General features: G+C 42.9%; 1 long non-coding RNA gene across 2 annotated transcripts in view; it reads left to right on the top strand.

Moving 5' to 3' along the window:
• The window catches only part of LOC129051342 (uncharacterized), a 76,333-nt gene that overhangs the window by 38,815 nt on the left and 19,231 nt on the right, over positions 1–18,287 (top strand). The window contains exons 4-6 of one of the 2 annotated variants that reach the window (XR_010138239.1): positions 6,065–6,182; positions 6,899–7,052; positions 17,509–17,948. This is a non-coding gene — a long non-coding RNA (uncharacterized LOC129051342). The remainder of the gene's footprint in view (positions 1–6,064; positions 6,183–6,898; positions 7,053–17,508; positions 17,949–18,287) is intronic. The other variant, XR_008515514.2, reaches the window with a different exon arrangement.

An 18,287-nucleotide genomic window follows, 5' to 3' on the forward strand; every position in this document is an offset into this window, starting at 1 on the left:
GGGGGCTCCTTCCCTCATGGGGTTTTAGTGGGGGCTGCCAGTCCTAGGGTCCTGCCCCCCACCACCACCCATAAGCATAGGAATGCTTGTGTGCCCGTCACTATATTTGTAAATGGAAGCTGGTGGAGCTGCTCATCTTCCAACAGGAAGCCCGTGTGTCCAGGGCCAGAGGACACAGCCCATCTAAGGCGCTAAGCCTCCGTGAAGAGGGAGTGGAGTCTGGACGGGATTCCAGCCCCAGGGTCCACCCTTTCTGAGACCCAAACACACTCTTCCCCTCCCTTCAATTCTGAGATTCAGTAAATGTCCCCACTCACAGAACAAGTTTGAGTTGGGTTTCTGTCACTTGCAGCCAAAAGAGCCAGTTGTAGTTGGCATCGGGTCAACCATCTGTGATACAGTGACCTGACACCCTGTCCCCTCCCTGTGAAAGCCACAACATCCCAACATCATTAGTCACCGAGGAAGTCTGGGAGAAATTTCTACCAACTGTAGCAAAAAAGAGGCAAGGGAGAAAACATCTTGTTACTGACGGCTCACTCTTCCCTCTGAAACAGGGAGGCAGGATCTGACAGAAAAAAAGGACAAGGGGCTTCTAAGTGGGCAGTGCTGCCCCGTGCCCCTCCAGACTTCTCTTCCCAGCAGGGCAGCAGTGCATGGCACTCTGGGATAGGAGGCCTGCAGGGGCAGAGGGGAGCCTGAACATGCTGGGGGCACCACTTTATGAGAAACCATTTGTGGCCAAAAATCTACATGGGCTTCAGATGACCTGAATGAACTCGTCTCTATAGAGTGAGAGTCCTGGGCAGGAGGAAAGGTTTCCATAGCTGAGGACCACGTGCTTGGAAATTTGATCTCTGAAACTTAAGATCTGAGAGAGGATGGTCTCTGTGGCATTCAAAGGGGGTCCAGAGGGACCCTCCACCTCCAGCCCCGTAGCTGTGGCAAACATGGGTAGATTCCTACCCATTCAAACAACTGGAAAACCCAAGCTGGGACCCATGAGTCAAGTCAGCTCAGGGCAAGAGGACAGATGGATGCCATAGGCCATCTGTCTCAATATTTGCAAGTTATAAATTAAACTAACAGACTGTTAAAGTATGTCCTACCTTCATCCTCTGACAAATATTCCTTTAAAAGGATAAAATTTTAAAATGTGTATGAAGCTATGATTTGTACTTTTTTTTTTTTTTTTTTTTTTTTGTAGAGATGGAGTCTCACTCTGGAGTGATCTTGGCTCCCTGCAACCTCTGCCTCCTGGGTTCAAGCAATTCTGCCTCAGCCTCCCGAGTAGCTGGGACTACAGGTGCATGCCGCCATGCCTGGCTAATTTTTTTTTTGTATTTTAGTAAAGGCGGGGTTTCACCTTGTTGCCCAGGCTGATCTTGAGCTCCTGAGCTCAGGCAATCTGCCTGCCTCAGCCTCCCAAAGTGCTAGGATTACAGGTGTGAGCCACCATGCCCGGCTGACTATGTTATGTTATGTATGTTAAAGTATGTCCTATCCTCATCCTCTGACAAATATGCCTTTAAAAGGATAAAATTTTAAAATATGTATGGAGCTATGATTTGTATATGACAGAAAGTTAGCAAAATGTCAAATATCATGAAATTTCATGGTTATTGCACACGTCTGGGTGCTCTGTTGATGGGTTGACAATATTGGGATGAGTAATAAAGATATATGGAATTTATAAATTACTGAAACTATTCCATGAAATGTATTTTTCTTATCTTTCTTTCAGCAAAATCGGTCATTATGTTATTATTATCAAGATTTGAAAATACATGTGAGGATTAAAACAATCATATTCAAAGTACAAATATCTTAATATTTTCATCAAAATTATGTTTATGTAAAAAATTTAATTTTATCAGGAATGTCTTCCCAAAAGTTAGTTTTCTTTTCAAATATTGAAAAGTATCTACTAAACCAAAAGGCAACATACAAATTAGAATTAGTCAAATTTTTACATCAAAATGATTGAAATAATCCATTTTATTTTGATTTTTGAAAACTTGATTAATTTTTATTAAATTTAAATTCATAATTCTAGCATTCAGTGACTACCTCGTTGCCAATGTAAAGAATAGGCATCATGGTTTGTCTGAGGGCTAGACATAGATACAAATTTTAGAGTAATGTGTAATGTGATTTGTTTAACCCTTTTTCTGTTTGCCCAGAGAATACTCACTGGTGGCACCTGCAGCTGCAGTGTTTACCCCAAGATAAGTTTGCCATGAAATATTTAACACAAAGGGTAAATGCTTGAGGGGATGGATACCCCATTCTCCATGATGTCTTTATTATGTATTGTATGCCTGTATCAAAACATCTCAGGTGCCCCATAAATATACACACTTACTATATACCCACAAAAACTACAACTAAAATTTTTAAAAGTAATGAACTATTGCCACACAAAACAACATGGATAAATCTCAAAATAATTATACTGAGTGAAAGAAGCTTGACAAAAAAGAGTACACACGGTATGATTCCATTTCTAGAAAGCACTGGAAAATATAAACTAACCTATGATGATAGAAAGCAGATCAGGGCAGGGTACGGTGGCTCACACCTGTAATCCCAGCACTTTAGGAGGCTGAGGTGGGCGAATCACTTGAGGTCAGGAGTTCCAGACCAGCCTGGTCAACAGAGTGAAACCCTGTCTCTACTAAAAATATAAAAATTAGCCAGCCCTGTTGGCACGCACCTGTAATCCCAGCTACTCGGGAGGCTGGGGCACAAAAATCACTTGAACCCAGGAGGTGGAGGTTGCAGTGAGCCAAGATCATGCCACTGCACTCCAGCCTGGGAGACAGAGCAAGACTCCATCTTAAAAAAAAAAAAAAAGAAAGAAAAGAAAAAAAGAAAGCAGATCAGTAGTTGCTTGGGGGTGGGGAGGTAGAAAGAGCAGGAAGCAGGATCACCAACGGCAACAAGGAAACTTTTTGTGGGGATGGATATATTCACTATCTTGATTGTGATAATGATTTCAGGTGTATACCAAGGGTCACATGTTACCAAATTGTAATCTCTATATATGCACAGTTTATTATATGTCAATACCTCAATACACCTGCCTAAAATGTTTAAAAATTACTGTAATTATACAAAATATATTTTATGAAAAGGAAGTTATGGGTGGGTATGGTTGAGAACCACAGCATCAGGTGGATTCAGAAGTGGGGAAAAGCATCTCCCACTTCCCCTTCTTCAGGCCAGCGTGCTGTGCAATTTATCCAGTGGACGCTAGAGGACAGCAGGGACTCAGGTAGAGGAAGTGGGCGTTTCAGGGCTTGAATACTTAGAATTCTCTGCTCGGTGCTCCCTAACCTGGGCGGTGGGCGGTGGGCGTTAATACCCCCATAATACTCAGTTACAGCTGGGACTTGGGCCCTGGTCTCTGGCTCCTGATTCCACCTTGTTGGTCCCCCAACACTGGGAGAGCTCCTTGTGCTCCCAGATTTTTTTTTGTTTTTTTTTTTTTTGAGATGGAGTTTCGCTCTTGTTGCCCAGGCTGGAGTGCATTGGCACGATCTCGGCTCACCGCAACTTCCGCCCCTGGGTTCAAGCGATTCTCTTGCCTCAGCCTCCCGAGTAGCTGGGATTACAAGCATGCACCACCAAGCCCGGCTAATTTTGTATTTTTAGTAGAGACGGGATTTCTCCATGTTGGTCAGGCTGGTCTCGAACTCCCGACCTCAGGTGATCTGCCCTGCCTCGGCCTCCCAAAGTGCTGGGATTACAGGTGTGAGCCATGGTGCCCGGCGATACCATTTCTTTTTAAAAGGATATCCTGACTCCTGTGAGGCAGCAGCCATAGTTCCCTGTCTGTTATCTGCAGGGCTGATGTGGAGGATTGCAGATGTCACCAAAGAGTTGTGGTTCTCAGGCTGGGCACAGTGGCTCACGCCTGTAATCCCAACACTTTGGGAGACCCAGGCAGGGGGATCACATGAGGTCAGGAGTTCGAGATCAGCCTGGCCAACATGGCAAAACCCCATCTCTCCTAAAAATACAAAAAATTAGCTGGGCGTGGTGGCACATGCCTGTAGTCCCAGCTACTCAGGAGGCTGAGGCAGGAGATTTGCTTGAGCCCAGGAGGTGAAGATTGCAGTGAGCTGAGATCGCACCACTGCACTCCAGCCTGGGCGACAAGAGTGAGACTTGGTTTCAAAAAACAAACAAACAAACAAAAACTTGTGGTTCTCAAGGGCCTTTGGAAGGCCTCCCAGCTTGCCTGAAATCCACGATTATAAAGCCTGTCAAAGTTGCATCATCAGACGCTGCAACATCACAGGTTAGCATGTCACTGAGAAAACGACACACTGAAAGGTCATTTTTATAAGATAGAGGGAAAGGAGAGAAGGTTCAATTGAGGGGTAGGGAAATTTGATGGTGGAGCCCCCTTAGGGTGCTGCAATGGAAGCTTCCCCGAAAAAAGCAATAGTGGGCTGGGCGCTGTGGCTCAGGCCTGTAATCCCAGCACTTTGGGAGGCTGAGGTGGGTGGATCACTTGAGCTCAGGAGCTCGAGACCAGCCTGACAAACATGGCAAAACCCCATCCCTACTAAAAATACAAAAATTAGCTAGGTGTGGTGGCGTGTGCCTGTAATCCCAGCTACTTGGGAGGCTGAGGCAGGAGAATCACTTAAACCTGGGAGGCGGAGGTTGCAGTGAGCCGAGATCACACCACTGCACTCTAGCCTGGGTGACAGAGTAAGACTCCGTCTCAAAGAAAAAAAGAAAAAAAGAAAGAAAAAGAAAAAAAGCAAATTGTGAACATACATTGAGCCATCCCAGTGTGTGAGGCATGATGCAGAACACTCTATGCAGGCAGTCATCTCATCTTCACAGCACTCTTAGTAAATAAACTGCAGAGAGGTGGCCGGGCGCGGTGGCTCACGCCTGTAATCCCAGCACTTTGGGAGGCCGAGGCAAGTGGATCATGAGATCAGGAGATCGAGACCATCCTGGCTAACATGGTGAAACCCCGTCTCTTCTAAAAATCCAAAAAATTAGCTGGGCGTGGTGGCGGGTGCCTGTAGTCCCAGCTACTCGGGAGGCTGAGGCAGGAGAATGGCGTGAACCCGGGAGGCAGAGCTTGCAGTGAGCCGAGATCGCGCCACTGCACTCCAGCCTGGGAGACAGAGCGAGACTCCGTCTCAAAAAAAAAACAACAACAAGAAACAAAATAAATTTCAGAGAGGTTAACAAATGCCTAAAGGGCCAGGCGCAGCTCACATCTGTAATCCCAACACTTTGGGAGGCCAAGGTGGGTGGATCACTTGAGCCCAGGAATTCAAGACCAGTCTGCGCAACATGGCGAGGCCCCATCTCTACAAAAAATTACAAAAATTAGCTAGGTGTGGTGGCCTGTAGTCGCAGCTACTCCTGAGGTTGAGGCAAGAGGATCCCTTGAGCCTGGGAGTTTGAGGCTGCAGTGAGCTATGATTGCACTACAGCCTGGGTGTGAGAGTGACACAGTCTCAAAAAAAAAAAAAAAAGAAAAGCAATTGTGGACACATACTGAGCCCTCCCAGTGGGTGAGGCACAATGCCAAACACTGTATGAAGGAAATAATCTCATCTTCACAGCATTCTTACTGAATAAGCTGCAGAGAAGTAAAGAAACGCCCAAAGTCACAGAGCTGATAGGAGGCAGTGCACGATTTGAATCCAGATTTGACACTAACGTATGGATCTAGCTACTGCTCTCTAGTACCCACTTAAACGGAAGTGTTTTTCTTTCTTGGTTATTTAGTTCATGTGTTAAACTGGTTGGTGTTGGTAGCAGATGGTGACCATTGTAGTTCAGCCTTCTGGAGAAAGCTTGTCAGGCTTCAAGAGAATGTTAAGCATCTATGATAGTCCAGGAGGGAGGTTCCCCTCTCCACCCCTTCACTGCTTTACATGGAGCACTTACAATGTGTGAGGTTCTGTGTTAAGGATGATACTTGATGACGGTATCTGAAAGGCAGGTGGGCAGAGGCCAGCAACAAGGAATTGAAGGGTCAGTGATGTAGCAATCCAGTGACATTGTTCATTTGCACACACAGAGGTCTGTCACATGCAGCCCAACTCAGCTGGAGTCCTGAGAAGGTGACCAGACCAGGATGGAGGCTCAGGAAACTCACCAGAAGTTCTCAGGCATCAGAACACAGTCAAAGCATCCTGGTGAGCAGATAACACATGCCCATGGTTTGTGAGAGGAAGTCCTCCAGCAGTTTCTCTCCTTCCCCTTGGCTTTGACCTGGCTCACCTGGGATCAGGCCGTTGATTCTCCAGGCCAGGTGCCTCAGGGAGGTGACCCTTCCTGTTCTGGGTTCTGCAGAAGCCAACAGCTCTGGGCTTGTGCTCATCAAGCCGTCTTCTGCCCATTTTACACTCTCGCGGATGCACGGTGGCATTGATACAGGCCCTGAGTTAAAGGCTCCATGGCTGCCCATGACAGGAGGACAAAGCATAAGAAAGCCAGAGTTAAACAGGCCCCTTGAGTCCCCTCCTTCATTTCATAGATGGGAAAACCAAGGTCTGGGCAGGGAAAGGGACTCAGCCAAGGCCACAGCACACTGATGGCCGCGCCAGGGTTAGGATTCCCAGCACAGTCTGTTTCTCTCATATTCCACAGCCTTCTCTAATAATAGATTTTGCTGTTGGGTTCTTCTTTATCAAGCATTGGTCACACATTAAAACAATTGTTCTTTAATATCATTATATATTCAGTCAGTGTTCAAATTTTCTACTGTTTTATGTCAAAAAGCATTTTCTAAAGTTGATTAAATCAAGATCGAAATAAGATGCACATATTATGATTAGTCGATGTCTTTTAAATCTTTTAATCCATGGATTCCTCTTTCCTCTTTCTCTTTTTCCCTTTATTCTTGAATAAGCCACATCATGCATAAACACCTGAAATCCTTCTCATTAAAGAGGAAAAAAAAAAACACCACAGAAAATGTTACTACATATATAAAGCTGAAGATAGGAATTGCTTGTGAGCGAAGCAGTGAAGTCTGAGCACCATATGGAAACTGGAAATCAGAGGTTGCATTTTAAAAATCTCCACTCTCTTCTTTAGATAGATTGGTGATTATTTTACCTATTTCATTTTACCTATCTTAAACACAACGTAAGGAACCTAAAGAGAAAGCTTGTCAGCAATTGATCTGTCGTTTCAATGAACAGTGAATGCCACGGGGTATGTCTACCTGGGTACAAATCTCCCTTGCTAAAAAGCAAACAGTGAACCTCTAAATCAATGTAAACTTTCATCATGTTTCACTTCAGTTGATTCCACACGTTGAGGCTAAGCACAGCTGAGCAAATCAGCTGTAAAATCCTAAAGTAAGAAGATATCATTTTAAAGATAAAAATGGTGATATTTAGGCCGGGCACGGTGGCTCACGCCTAAAATCCCAGCACTTTGGGAGGCCAAGGCGGTGGATCAGGAGGTCAGGAGATCAAGACCATCCTGGCTAACACGGTGAAACCCTGTCTCTACTAGAAATAATAAAAAAAAAAATTAGTGGGGCGTACTGGCGGACGCCTGTAGTCCCAGCTACTAGGGAGGCTGAGCAAGGAGAATGGCGTGAACCCAGGAGGCGGAGCTTGCAGTGAGCCAAGATCGTACCACTGCACTCCAGCCTGGGTGACAGAGCAAGACTCTGTCTCAAGAAAAAAAAAAAAAAAAAAAAAAAAATTGTGATATTTAGACAAAGCATTCTTTTACTGTTTCATTTAAAAAACCATCTGTGCTCTTGGCTGAATGTTGTGTGAATTTGATCCTGTCATCACGATTCTAGCTGGTTATTTTACACACTAGTTGACGCAGTTTCTTCATAGTATCACTGGTCTTTATATTTTGGTGTATTTTTGCAGTGGCTGGTACTGGTTTTTCCTTTCCATATTTGGTGCTTCATTCAGGAGCTCTTGCAAGGCAGGCCTGGTGGTGATGAAATCCCTTAGCATTTGCTTGTCTGGAAAGGATTTTATTTCTCCTCTGCTTATGAAGCTTAGTTGGGATGGATGTGAAAATCTGGGTTGAAAATTCTTTTCTTTAAGAATTTTTTTTTTTTTTTTTTTTTTTTGAGATGGAGTCTCGCTCTGTTACCCAGGCTGGAGTGCAGTGGCGCTACGTTGGCTCACTGCAATGTCTGCCTCCTGGGTTCAAGCAATTCTCGTGTTTCAAGCGATTCTCATGTTTCAGCCTCCAAGTAGCTGGGACTACAGGCACAAGTCACCACGCCTGGCTAGTTTTTTGTATTTTTGGTAGAGACGGGGTTTCACCATGTTGACCAGGCTGGTCTCGAACTCCTGACCTCAGGTGATCCCAAAGTGCTGGGATTACAGGCGTAAGCTACCATACCTGGCCTCTTTAAGAATGTTGAATATTGGCCCCCACTCTCTTCTGGCTTGTAGGGTTTCTGCTGAGAGATCTGCTGTCAGTCTGATGGGCTTCCCTTTGTAGGTGACCTGACCTTTCTCTCTGGCTGCTCTTAACATTTTTCCTTTATTTCAATGTTGGAGAATCTGACGATTATGTGTCTTAGGGTTGCTCTTTTCAGGGAGTATCTTTATGGTGTTCTCTGTATTTCCTGAATTTGAATGTTGACCTGTCTTTCTAGGTTGGGGAAGTTCTCCTGGATAATATCCTGAAGTGTGTTTTCCAACTTGGTTGCATTCTTCTTGCCACTTTCAGGTACACCAATCAATTGTAGGTTTGGTCTTTTCACATAGTCCCATACTTCCTGGAAGTTTTTTTCATTCCTTTTCACTCTTTTTTTTTCTAATCTTGTCTGCATGCCTTATTTCAGCAAGATGGTCTTCAATCTCTGATATCCTTTCTTCCACTTGATCACTTTGGCTATTGATACTTGTGTATGCTTCACGAAGTTCTCGTGCTGTTTTTTTCAGCTCCATCAGGTCATTTATGTTCCTTTCTAAACTGGCTATTCTAGTTGGCAGTTCCTGTAACCTTTTATCAAGGTTCTTAGCTTCCTTGCATTGGGTTAGAACATGCTCCTTTAGCTCAGAGGAGTTTGCTATTACCCACTTTCTGAAGCCTACTTCTGTCAATTCATCAATCTCATTCTCCATCCAGTTTTGTGCCCTTGCTGGAGCGGTGTTGTGATCATTTGGAGGAGAAGAGGCATTCTGGTTCTTGGAATTTTCAGCGTTTTTACATTGGTTTTTCCTCATCTTTGTGGATTTATGATCTTTGAGGCTGATGACCTTTGGATGGGGTTTTGTTGAGGGTTGTTTTTGTTGATGTTGTTGTTGTTGCTGCTTTCTCTTTGTTAGTTTTTCTTCTAACAGTCAGGTCCCTCTTCTGCAGGTCTGCTGCAGTTTGCTGGAGGTCCACTCCAGACCCTGTTTACCCGGGTATCACCAGTGGAGGCTGCAGAACAGCAAAGATTGCTGCCTGTTCCTTCCTCTGGAAGCTTCATCCCAGAGGGGCACCGGCCTGATACCAGCCGGAGCTCTCCTGTATGAGGTGTCTGTCAACCCCTGTTGGGAGGTCTCTCCCAGTCTGGAGGCACGGGGGTCAGGGACCCACTGAAGGAGGCAGTCTGTCCCTTAGCAGAGTTGGTGCGCTGTGCTGGGAGAATCCCCCTTGTGAGGATCAGCCACTCTCTTTAGAGCTGTCAGGCAGGAAAGATTCAGTCCACTGAAGCTGTGACTGTAGCCGCCCCTTCACCCAGGTACTCTGTCCCAGGGAGATGAGAGTTTTATCTGTAAGCCCCTGACTGGAGCTGCCACGTTTCCTGCAGAGATGCCCTGCCTAGTGAAGAGGAATCTAGAGAAGCAGTCTGGCCACAGCCACTTTGCTGCGCTGTGGTGAATTCCGCCCAGTCCAAACCTCCTAGTCTCCTTAGCACTGTCAGGTGAAAACTGCCTACTGAAGCCTTGGTTATGGTGACCGCCCCTCCCCCAACTGAGCTCCATTGTCCCAGGTAGACTCCTGACTGCTGTGCTGGCAGTGAGAATTTCAAGCCATTGGTTCTCAGCTAGCTGGGCTCTGTGGGAGTGGCACCCGCTGAGCAACACTGCTTGGCTCCCTGGCTTCAGCCCCCTTTCCAGGGCGTATGTAATATTCTAAATCCTTTATTGTTATTTTTACAATGCTCACAGCATCTTCACCAAGTGTAGATTCCATCTTAAGCCACTTTTTTTGCTCTTCCATAGGAAGCAACTCCACATCCATTCAAGTTGTATCATGAGATGATAACGATTCAGTCACATCTTCAGGCTCCACTTGTAATTCTAGTTCTCTTACTATTTCTGCCACATCTGCAGTTACTTCCTCCACTGAAGTCTTGAACCTCTCAAGGTCATCCATGATGGTTGAAATCAATTTCTTCCAAATTCCTAGTAATGTTGATATTGACCTCCTATGAATCACATCTTCTTAATGGCATCTAGAATGGTAAATCCTTTCCGGATGAAAATCTTGAAAATCCTTTTCAGGCCAGGCACGGTGGCTCACGCCTGTAATCCCAGCACTTTGGGAGGTCAAGGTGGGTGGATCACAAGGTCAGGGGATTGAGACGATCCTGGCTGACATGGTGAAACCCTGTCTCTACTAAAAATACAAAGAAAAAAAAAAATACTCAGGCGTGGTGGCGGGTGACTGTGGTCCCAGCTACTCGGGAGGCTGAGGCAGGAGAATGGTGTGAACCCGGGAGGTGGAGGTTGCAGTGAGCTGAGATCATGCCACTGCACTCCAGCCTGGGTGTCAGAGCAAGACTGCGTCTCAAAAAAAAAAAAAAAAGAAACTCCTTTTCAATTTACTTTGCCCAGATCCATCAGAACAATTACTATCTATGGCAGCTCTAGCCTTATGAAATGTGTTTCTTAAATTACAAGACTTAAAAGTAAAATTACTCCTTGATCCATGGGCTAAAGAACGGATGTTGTGTTAGCAGGCATGACAACAACAATAATCTCCTTGTACGTCACCATCAGAGCGCTTAGGTGACTAGATGTACAGTCCATGAGGAGTAGTATTTTGAAAGTTATCCTTTTTTCTGAATAGATCTCAACAGTGGTCTTAAAATACTCAGTAATCCATGCTGTAAATGGATGTGCTGTTCTTTGTTGTTTCATTTATAGAGCACAGATAGAGTAGATTTAGCATCATTCTTAAGGGCCCTAGAATTTTTGGAGTGGTAAATGAACACTGGCTTTAACTGAAAGTCACCAGCTCCATTAGCCCCTAACAAGAGAGTCAGCCTGTCTTTTGAAGCTTTGAAGGCAGACATTGACTTCTCTCTAGCAATAAAAGTCCTAGATGGCACCATCTTCCCATAGAAGGCTGTTCTGTCTACACTGAACATCTATTGTTGCTCTCCGACGGCCCTGGCCAGGGAAGATGTGTTGCGTGTGTCACTTCAACTGGCCATAGTGGTGGGAATGGAGGCAGTGGGGCCTGTGTGACCACCTGGGTTTGTGAAATGGCTGCTGGCATTTCTGAATACAGTAGGGCTGATTGCAAAGGAGACCCAAGAAACAGTGCCAAGTTAGATGCTGATTACTCACTTTGAGTCCTTTATTGTGGAGTCTGTTCATTACTAACACACACACACACACACATATCCATACACATATCACATTTTAAAATTCTGTTTATTTTTTATTCCAACTTTTATTTTAGGTTCAGGGAGTACATGGGCAGGTTTGTTACATGGGTACATTGTGTGGGGTTTGGTGTACAAATGACTGTCATCCATGTAGTAAGCATAGTACCTGATAGGTAGTTGCTTTTTACTTTCTTTCTTTTTTTTTTTGAGATGGAGTCTTGCCCCATCGCCCAGTCTGGAGTGCAGTTGCTCCATCTTGGCTCACTGCAACCTCTGCTTCCCAGGTTCAAGAGATTCTCCTGCCTCAACCTCCTGCCTAGCTGGGATTACAGGCGCCCACCACCACGCTCGGCTAATTTTTATATTTTTAGTAGAGATGGGGTTTCATCATGCTGGCTAGGCTGGTCTCAAACTCCTGACCTCAGATGATCCACCCACCTGGGCCTCCCAAAGTGCTGGGATTACAGGCATGAGCCACCGTGCCCGGCCCCTGATAGGTAGTTTCTTGATCCTCACCCTCTTCCTACTCTCCACCCTTAAGTGAGCCCCAGTGTCTGTTGTTCTCTTCTTTGTGTCCATGGGTACTCTATGTTTAGCCCCCATTTCTTAGTGAGAACACGCAGTATTTAGTTTTCTGTTCCTGTTTTAATTTGCTAAGGATGATGGCCTCTAGTTGCATCCATGTTGCTGCAAAGGACATGAATGATTTCATTCCTTTTTTATGGCTGCACAATATTCCATAGTGTATATGTACCACATTTTCTTTATCCAGGCCACCACTGTTGGGCATCTAGGTTGATTCCATGGCTTTGCTATTGTGAAAAGTGCTGTGATGAACACATGCACACATGTATTTATGGTAGAACAAGTTATATTCCTTTGGGTATACACCCAGTAATGGGATTGCTGGGTTGAATGGTAGCTCTGTTTTAAGTTCTTTGAGAAATTTCCAAACTGCTTTTTAAAAAATAATACATTTAAAAAATCCATTCAGCTTGGTTGGTTCAGGTTGGTTCCATAGCTTGGCTACTGTGAATAATGCTGTCATGAACATGGGAGTGCAGGTATCCCTTTGACATTGATTTCTGTTTCTTTGGATATATAATTAGAAGCAGGATTACTGGATTATGTGATAGTTCTTTTTTCAGTTTTTTGAGGAATGTCCACGCTGTTTTCGATAATGGCTGTACTAATTTACATTCCCACCAACAAAGTAAAGAGTTCCCTTTTCTCCACATTCTTGCCAACACTTATCTTTCATCTTTTTGGTAAAAGCCATTCTAATTGGTGTGAGATTATATCTCGTTGTGGTTTAATTTGCATTTTCCTAATGATTAGTTACACTGAGCATTTTTTTTCATGTACCTATTGGCCATTTGTATGCCTTCTTTTGAGAAACGTCTGTTTAGGTCATTTGCCCATTTTTTAATCAAGCTGTTTTCTTGCTGTTGAATTGTTTGAGTTTCTTTTACATTTTGGATATTAACTCCTTATTAGATGTATGGTCTGCAAATATTTTCTCCCATTCGGTGGATTGTCTCCTCACTTTGTTAATTGTTTCCTTTGCTGTGCGGAAGGTTTTTAGTTTAGATGTAATCCCATTTGTCTGTATTTCCTTTTGTTGCCTGTACTTTTGAGGTATTTTGTCAATATTTTACCTCAGTTTATCAGTTGTCTTTGTCTTTTGAGTTTGTTTATGGTATTTTTTTGGTCATGCAACATTAAAAGTTTTATTTTTTATTTTTTGAGACAGAGTCTCACTCTATCACCCAGGCTGGAGTGCAGTGGCATGATCTTGGCTCATTGCAGCCCCTACCTCTTGGGCTCAAACAATTCTTCCACCTCAGCCTCCCTAGAAGCTGGGGACTATAGGCATGCGCCACTACGCTTGGCTAATTTTTTTTTTTTTTTGTAGAAACAGGGTCTTACTATGTTGTCCAGGCTGGTAAAATTTTTTCATGTGGCCAAGTTGTCAATCTTTTCTTCTATTCCTCTAGATTTAGATCTTAGAAAGCTTTTCTCTTCACCAAGGTTAAAGAAAAATTTACTGAGTTTTCTTCCATTAGTTACATGGTTTTATTTTTAGATATTTAGATCCTTTAGATCCTCAATCCATTTGTGTATTCTTGAGCATGGTGTGAGATACGAGTTATCTGTATGGTTACTTAGTTGTCTCAGCTCATTTAATTAAAAAGTCCGCCTTTATCCCAATGATCTGAAATGCCACCTTTGTCATACACTAAGTGTTGCATGTCCTTGGGTCTAATTCTGAACTTTTTGTTCCATTCCGCTTGTCTATTGTCTATTTGTGTACTAGTAACACACTGTTTTGATTTAGGCTTTATAGTAAGCTTCAGTGGCTGGTAGTAAGAGCCCTGTTGTTTAACTGTAGCAGAGTTCAGAGTAATGCTTAGCTTTGTTATAATTCTAGATCTAAATAGCTGTATGCTGATTGTTACTATTCAAGTATAGATTACTGATTACTTGAGCCAAAGGAGGTTAGGGCCAATACCAAATACAAATTTTAAAGAAAAGTGGCTAATTTGTTTAGTTCATCTGGCATTCCTAGAGAAGCAGATCTGGCACAATATAAACAGTCTACGTACATTCAATCCCCAGTTTATGAAACTCTGTCTCAGAGGATTGGTGGAATTCCATATTCTCTAACAAGATTCATTCCTGGGGCACATGAATCTGATTCTGATTTGACCTTATAAATTGGTCGAGAACCACTATTATGTATAAGCACCCAGCTGAATGCTGCAAGATTTCCTAATGGAAAATACTGGCATTTTCACTCATTTACAAATATTAATTGAACATTGTATGCCAGGCATTGTGCTAGGTTCTGGAGCTATAACAATGAATAATATAGTTATGACCCTTGTCTGCCCTCCACAGTTTAGCAGGAAACAGAGGCAATTAAACAAGTAATAATAATAGTGTGATAAGTACTAGAAGAGAGGAAATATAGTGTGCTGGGGCAACACACAGCTGGAGCACCTTAAGGTAATTTAGGAGAGTCAGAAAAAGCTTCTTAGAAGCAGCAATATTTAAGCTGAGACATGAAGGAGGACAAGGAGTGAACCAAGGTGTGGTAGTTTTCCAGGCAAAGGAAAACTGTGTGTGCAAAGGCCCTAAGGCAAGACATAGCTTGTTACTTCCAAGGAACTAAAATCAATTTCAGTGTGGTTAGAGTATAAGTGAGTGGGGAGTGGTGGAAGATAGGGCATGGTAGGGGTTTTCCACTGGCACTGGTTTCGCTCCCCAGGAAACATTTGGCAATTTCTGGAGACATTTCTTGTTGTCTTAACTAGGGGTAGAGAGAGTGCTATTGGTAGTAGACAGAGGTCAAGGATAGTTCTTCTAAATATCCTACAGTAGACAGGACAACATCCGCCTTGCCCCTGCCCCGCTCACCCCCGCCCACACACACAAAGAATTGTGTGGTCTAAAATATCTGGTCCTGGCAAAAGCAAAGGTCCTTTCATTACAATTCATATGATATTTTAAGAAGAGAGTTTGGATTTCATTCAAGGGCAAGGAGGAGCTATTTGCTGGCTTTACGTAGCAAAAACAAATGTTTTGAAAGATTACTCAGTACAGAGAATTGACCAGAGTTTCTTCATTCAAATATTTATGTGTCATGCATTGTGTAGGAGCTGGGGATACAGTGGTGAACATTTAATCACTGACTTATTCTAGTGGAAGAGGTAGAAAATAAAAATAATACGGAAATTAACGATAAACAACAAGGCTGTTTTCCCATATTCAGTATCCCAAATGTAGATGAAATCTGGGTCTGAAAATAAAACTTCAGTGTTAATTTTTAGAGAAAAGCCCTAGACAAATTTTATAAAACATCATCTATGGGGTATTTGTTGTTTAGTTTGGATCTCATTTCTCCTAAATGTAAATATTAAAAAAAAAATCGCCACAACACAAATAAAATCTTGTTCTTCATTATTGTTCTTCATTTTCTGTGTATGTATGTGTGTGTGTTTCTGGCTTACTTTTCCACATTATGTTCAAAATGCTCAATATTATAGGATTAATGAAATGATTACTTCTTTGGCTGACAGCTTTAATAGTGACAGCAACAATTTTGGGAACCATGATCATTTGACACCCCCCAGTATAGTACAGAACTTGTCTCTTGGCAAGGATGACATTTAATTTTTTCTTACATAGGTTTCCTTGGGGGGAAAAAAAAACCTTTGCTTTTTGTATCTCTGTGACACTTCTTAAAATTGGCTGTTTCCTCAAATGAGCTCATTTCGATACATTAGCTTCTTAATCTAAGCAGTAAATCAGTGATAACTTGTTTAATGTGTTGGGAGCTTCTAGTTGCATAAAAACCTTTTTTGAAGAACTTTAGGTCAGCAAAATGACTGAAAGGTACACCTTCATTATAACTTTCTTGCTTTGAAGCCACAATCAATGATGGATGGATTTTCCAGAATAGCAGTAAACAAAAATCCTTCCTGCCACACTAGAGAGGCAGCATCGCGTAGTGGTTAAAAGTATAGACTTGGAGGCTGCCTGCCTCGGTTTAAATCTTGACTCAGTCATGTACTAGTTTATGGTTTCAAGCAAGTTATTTAATCTCAGAGCCTCTGTTTCCTCATTTGTAAAATGGGGATAACAATAGTATTCACCTTATAGGGGAGAATACTGACTCTGAATCCTCGCTTTGACATTTATTAACAGTATGATTTTGAAAAAATTAATCACTGAAGCCACTGTTTCTTTCCCTGTAAAATGAGATAATAATGTACCTCATAGGGTTAAGGTAAAAATGAAGAAATGATATAACAAATATAATGTAAGTAGCACTAAGCCATAATACACATTAATTCTTCTGTAGACAGAAGCCAAGTTCTCCTTGTCTTGTGAATTCTGTGTGTATTCCCACAGGGTAGCAATGGATTCAAAACCTAGAGAAACCACTCGGATCACTACAGCCTCCACCTCCCAGGTTAAAATGATTCTCCTGCCTCAGCCTCCTGAGTAGCTGGGACTACAGGCGCCTGCCACTGCGCCTGGCTAATTTTTGTATTTTTTTGGAGATAGGGTTTTGCCATGTTGGTCAGGCTGCTCTCAAACTCCTAATCTCAGATGATCCACCAACCTCGGCCTCTCAAACTGCTGGGATTACAAGCATGAGCCACCGTGCCCAGCCAGAAATCTAATTTTTGACTAATACGAGTTGTAGAAGGAGAAAATAGAGGAAATGGTGGTGAGGAAATTATCATAAATAATACAAAAGCATTACTCAGAATTAAAGAATATCCTCAAGGTTTGCTAGGTACCAACAGAATAAATGAAAAAAGACCCAAGAACAATGGTGATAAAAATAAGATTCTAGGCCGGGTGCGGTGGCTCACGCCTGTAATCGCAGCACTTTGGGAGGCCGGGGGTGGGGGCGGATCACGAGGTCAGGAGATCGAGACCATCCTGGCTAACACGGTGAAACCCCGTCTCTATTAAAAATACAAAAAAATTAGCCGGGCGTGGTGGGGGGCGCCTGTAGTCCCAGCTACTTGGGAGGCTGAGGCAGGAGAATGGCGTGAACCCGGGAGGCAGAGCTTGCAGCGAGCCAAGATCGCACCACTGCACTCCAGCCTGGGCGACAGAGCGAGACTCCGTCTCAAAAAAAAAAAAAAAAAAGATTCTAAAAGCTTCCGGAGAGAAAACAAGGTATATATAAAAGATTGGGAATAAGAATAGTACCAGAGTATTTAATAGCAATATTGGAAGCTCAAGACAATGGAGCAATGCCTTCAAAATTGAGAAAAAATAATTTTTACCCTAGAATGATATACTGTGTCAAACAAATAAGCAAGTATGAGCATAGAAAAAAGATGCTTTTAGAAACAGTGAGTCTCAAAAAACTTACGTCCTATGCATTTTTTTGTTAGGAAGCTACTGGAGGATATGTTCCACCAAAATGAAGAATCAAATCGAGAAAGAATATGACATAGATGAAACACAGAAGTTTCCTGACAGGAACTTCAAGGAGAACAAGGTGGAAAGCCCTCAGAGTGTCCTCGGTCCAGACTAAGCTCGACGGAGGGCTCTAAGACGGAAGCCTCGTGAAACCCCATCTCTACTAAAAAGACAAAAAAAAAAAAAAAAAAAAAAAAAAAAAAAATTAGCTGGGCGTGGTAGTCCCAGTTACTCGGGAGGCTGAGGCAGGAGAATCGCTTGAACCCAGGAGGTGGAGTTTGCAGTGAGCCGAGATCGCACTACTGTATTCCAGCCTGGCGACAAAGCCGGACTCCTTGTCAAAAAAAGAAAGGAAAAAAAAAGAAAAGAAAAAGATGGATGCCTGCCGGGTTAAAAAGAAAAAAAGCAACTGGTAATGTGGAAAATTGTATTGAGAGACATTTTACAAAACTACATTAGGGTTATGAAATGACTTAGCCAATGGTGTGAAGAAAAATAAGCAAATTTTAAAACGAGGCATTTCATAAACCCCTAGGAAAAACAAAGTCGTTTAAGAAGGAAATGTTACCCTTGGCTCCAGGGAGAACTATATTTGCATAGTATTAATACTGAAAATACTATAATATGGTTCAGCCAAAAATCATGAAATAATTGTATTGGGATGGTGGTAGGAAGAAGGAAGGTAAAAGAGCTATAATTCCCATCATCTATAATAAGAAGCAATAGTTAATATGTAAATTAATAAAAGTTT

Source organism: Pongo abelii, chromosome 19, assembly GCF_028885655.2.
Source record: "Pongo abelii isolate AG06213 chromosome 19, NHGRI_mPonAbe1-v2.0_pri, whole genome shotgun sequence".
NCBI lineage: Eukaryota > Metazoa > Chordata > Mammalia > Primates > Hominidae > Pongo > Pongo abelii.